The sequence below is a fragment of the Pteropus vampyrus genome, unplaced genomic scaffold (assembly GCF_000151845.1).
Source record: "Pteropus vampyrus isolate Shadow unplaced genomic scaffold, Pvam_2.0 Scaffold212, whole genome shotgun sequence".
Classification (NCBI taxonomy): Eukaryota; Metazoa; Chordata; class Mammalia; order Chiroptera; family Pteropodidae; genus Pteropus; species Pteropus vampyrus.
The window spans coordinates 763,527-768,393 of NW_011888993.1; positions in this window are offsets into that span (position 1 = coordinate 763,527).

The following is a 4,867-nucleotide window of genomic DNA, read 5'->3' on the forward strand; positions in this document are numbered from 1 at the left end:
TGCTCAGTTTTTCAGTCTCGATCGCTCCTTTCCCTCTAACAAGTATTTACAGGGAACCTGGACTGTCTGTGGTGCCACGTGGCTGTGGACAAGACAGACATATATGCCAGTGTTGAGGAAACAGCATGACTTCATGGACATGTGATCTGCGTGGTCACCAAGACTCTGCTCTCCGAAAGGTCCTGTCATTGGTTTAATACTCCGCTGTATCCATTTCAATATTATTAATAATTTTGAACAAACGGTCTCCCCTATATTTTCATTTTGCAGCAAGCTTTGCACGTTATGTAGCCAGACCCATGATGGAGTGAGGGGCAGGGACAGATGTTAAACAAGTAACCAAATACTTTAAATCTTTACCAATTTTGGTAGATCCTTTGGAGCACAGCAACGGGATGCTAGTGTAAGAGATAGAGAGGCACCAACATAAGATAGGGCCTTTCCGAGGGTCTAAATTTAAGTCGAGATGCGAGTCATTGGAGCACTTGAGATGAAGAATTTCACCAGAGGAGAGCTTCACTTTAGCTCTGTTTTTACATGTGGTTTCATGAGTATCCAAAGAAATATTTACCACTTTGTTTTGATTTCTCTGACTCAAAAGTATTTTGAGAGAGAATATATTTTTCAAACTTCCGGGTGTTTATCCATTCCCTGCTCCGTGGAAAACAAATTGTTTTTCTTCTTACACTGGCTCGTTCCTCCCATACCGTGTTGGATGGGAGCACTGAGAATAGATTTTCTTGATTTGTTCCTGGTCTTAAGGCAGCATTCGATCGTTCGCCACAGAGTGTGACGTTAACTGTAGCATCTTTACATATGCCTTTCATCCTTACTCTTTCATTAAATTTCTGTCTTTGTTACACTGTGGTCTGAGAACGTGTCTACTCTGTGAGTCTTTGAAATTTATGGAGGTTTACTATGTGATTGAGTTTTAGAAGCATTTCCTGGATCTCGAGAAGCAGTTGCATTCTCTGCTTTTATGGTTAGGGATCTGGCTTGTCTGGTACTTCAATCTTATTAATCAGTGGCTCTCAGATTTCATGTCAGGAGGTTCAGATTTAATAAGCAAGAGCTGGAGTCCAGTAATATGCATTTTTAACACACACACCAGGTGATTTCACCAATGCTCCTTCTAGTTTAATAACAAAGTGAGAAACATTGCTTGCCTTTAATTGTCCTTGGGTTGCTGATTCGAAGATAATTAGCTCAAGAGAATTAAGTTATGGTTTCCTATTGCTATTGTGTTTAATTTTCCTCAGTATTTTCTGTTATTTTACTTCTTTTTTTGTTATTTTTTTAAATTTTTTGTTTTTGTTTTATTTGGGGTAAATAATTTATGATAGGTCTTCATTATGAATTACACACTTTATCATTTTGAAGTGATCTCTTTGCTTTAATTAATAGCTCTGACTCTGCTTTTCAAACAAAATCTGTTTATTTTTGGTATAATTTTTCGCCTCCTTTGAATTTCAACTTCTTAAATCCCATGTATTTCTGATTTTTAACACATAGATGAATTTCATTTAGGATCCTTTTCTTTTTAATAGATACATTTATGCCACTTATTGCTGCAATAAATATTGGCTTTAATTCTGATAACATACTTGATACCATTTTTCTTACCTTTGAAGTTTCTTTCCTTATTTTTTACTCTATCGTCTGTATGGAGGGAGTGTATTTCTTTTCTGATAATTTGGAGTGCCTATTTCCTGCTTTTAATTATTCTTTTACATTAAAAAATTTCAATTACAGTTGACATTCAATATTATTTTATATCAAGTTCAAGTGTACAGCATAGTAGTTAGACATATGATTTATGAAGTGGTCCCCTCGATTAGCCTTGTACTCACCTGGCACCATACAGTTGTTACAATTATGTTGACTACATTCCCTATGCTGTACTTCCTGCTTTAATTTCTTTTGGCATTTTTTTTTATTACATTAAACATTATATTAAACTATTGTGACATCAACATCGAACAGGTTTTGAAGGATAAAAGAGTCAAAGTACAGAGTATGTATAGGATAACGACGTATTTATGAAATCTGAATATAGGGACAATAATGTTCTATATGGTTTATGGTTCCATATGTATGGCATGGCAATAATAAACATCAGATTTGTGGTTGTGGTGGCCCCTGGGAGGAGGTGGAGGGGCCTAGGTTCCCAGAGGTGATACACAGACCATTTCAACTCTGTAATGTTTTCATTATTTCAAGACATCTGACAGAGTATGGTGAACTGATAGGCTTTACTAGAGCTTAGCAGTAGATAGACAAATATTCGAAATGTTACTCCCGCGTCGGTGGGATAATGGTGAGCATAGCTGCCTTCCAAAATGTTATTCCCTGTGTATTTTGTATGATTGAAATGTTTCATAATAGTTTAAAAGTGCCCCCCACCCTTGCTCCGTTGTGGTGACCGTTAGTATATGCCTTCATGAGGAATGCAAAAATCAACTCTCCTAGTGTTTTGCGAATGGATACTTTTGGTTTGGGACAAAATTTTTAGTCATACATCATCATCTAAAAAGTGCTTCCGTTTCAGGCACAAAGATGCAAAGATTTTATTCCCTGGAAAACCATCAGATTGCTCCGAGACCCACTACAGTAGGAGCAGTTGTGTTGAAGGAGCACATGGAACGTTCACAGTTGTCCCACGGAAGATGCGACCGGGTGGAATAGGAGTTATCCGTGCCACTTATTAAGTTACTGTACGATTCAGACCCACCGTACGAATATCCTGTTATCACTGTAACAAGTTACCACACATTTAGTGAATGAAAACAACCAATTTATTATGATAGTTCTGGAGGTCAGAACCTAAAACCCAGGAGGGGCAGGGCCAGGCCTTCCCGAGGCTCCAGGGAGAACCGTCTCCGGCCTTTTCCGGCTTCTAGAGGAGCCGCGTCCCTGGCTTGTGGCCCCTTCTCCCTTGTCACAGCCAGCAGCACGGCCTTGTCCATCTCTTTGACTCTGAGCCTCCCGCCTCACTCGCATGAGGACCCTGTGAGGATACTGGGTCCCCCAGGAATACAGGATCATCCCCATATTGGGCCTTGACCCAATCCCATCTGCAAAGTCCCTGTGCCATGAAAGGTGACACAGTCACAGGTTCCAGAGGTTAGGATGTGAGCACCTTGAGGGGACTGGTATTCTGCTGGCCACACTCACCCTTTCATAGTTTGCTTTGCGACGTGGGGTGGAAATGCTGTGAGACAACGTTTCTGCGTTGCCAGTGGCTTCCCAGGTGGCTCTGCTAATGGGAGAGTTGGGGCGAGGATGGAAGGCTGGAGGAGGGAGTGGGGTTTGTTCCGTCCTGGCCTCCCACTTCCTGCGTGTTTGAGACTGGCTTTATTTTCTCTGTTCGTGAGTGACATCCCAGCGTGGCCTAAGCATCTTGAATCACTTCTTTCCCTTCTTCTGGCGATGAGTGTTCTGTCAAAAATTCAGAGACCAGCCTCATTTTGACCTTAATAAATGAAATGACATGTTCTTTACCAGTCATGCTCCCGGGATAGCTCTTTAGAGGAACACTTGCAGCCAGCAGATGGCGGGTGCTAGAGGTTCGGGCCTGGACGTGTAAGGGCCGACTCTATAAACTCCATGCTGACTTTCTGAAGCTTGGCATTCATTCTTAATTCATATGCAAACGACTTGCATATAACCATATTTTATTTTGTAATAGTTTATTTTTAACTCGAAGCTGTTTTATGTGTTCATCCTCCAAACAGCAATTTTTATGAATTCATATAAAACCTTTCTGGAAACCCTAAAACTGACTTTAAAAAATTCTGTTAGTAAATAAAATGACAAGTGATATCAAAGTTTGGATGTCCACTTAATCTCAAACGAGAGGACGTTTTCTAAAAGGAGCAGCATGCTAAATTACACCCCATCCATTAAGTGTGTTGAGTTTTCAGGTCTATCCCAAATATATCTATATAAGCTTTCTTGTTGTTTTATATCCGTTAAAGCAGGAATTCAGTTGCCTTAGATCATAGCCCTGTAAAAAAGTAAAACCTTTTTTATATTGTAGTGAAATACACATAAGATAGTTTGCCATCTTAATAATTTTTAAGTGTACAGTTAAGTGGTATTAGGTACAGTTTGAGATATCAGAGACTTTTCATTTTCAGAATCCTCTGGGGACAGACTAAAAACCTGACCCGATAGATTGCCTTGCTGTGTAATGCCCACCGAGAATACTAGTAGCTCACGAGTGAAGCTGAGCTGAGAGCAGTCCCGCGCAGGCGGGGCGAAGGGCCGACTTCCTGCAGAGGCCAAGGGGCTGCTGACTTCAAGCCCTAGGATGAACGGGATGGAAGGCAGACCTCCCGGTCGCAAAGGTCTCACGCCGGAACCGAGGCGGACCCTGCCATGCACCTGGAGACATCAGTGGTGAGTGTCTGTGTTCTTAAACGAAGGGCACAGATCAACCGTGACTTCGTCCCGGGCTGACCCCTGACCCTGGAGGTCACGAGACCCTCCTGTCCGGCCCGGCAGGGCACGGAGGGCGCTCTGCGGTGAAACTGAGCCAGGATTTCCCGGTCCAGGGGAGGACGCGGGCGGGGATGCTGAGCTGCGGACATACGTCCTTCTGCTCGGCTAGGGCGGGCTCTGCTTGGGGCCAATGTTCTGGGCGGGGTCAGCCCCGAGTGTCCCGACAGCCTGTCATTCAGGATGCATGGGGCGGGGCTCGGCAGAACTATCCAATCAAGGAGGTGGGGGCAGAGCGTGGGGAACAATCATGATCGTTGTCCAATCAGGGGTGCCAGGGGCGGGTCTCGGGAAACCGTCCAGTCAGGTGCCCCCGGACGTGGGAGAGCCCGAAACACCGTCCAATCAAGATGCCGGAGTTCCGAGC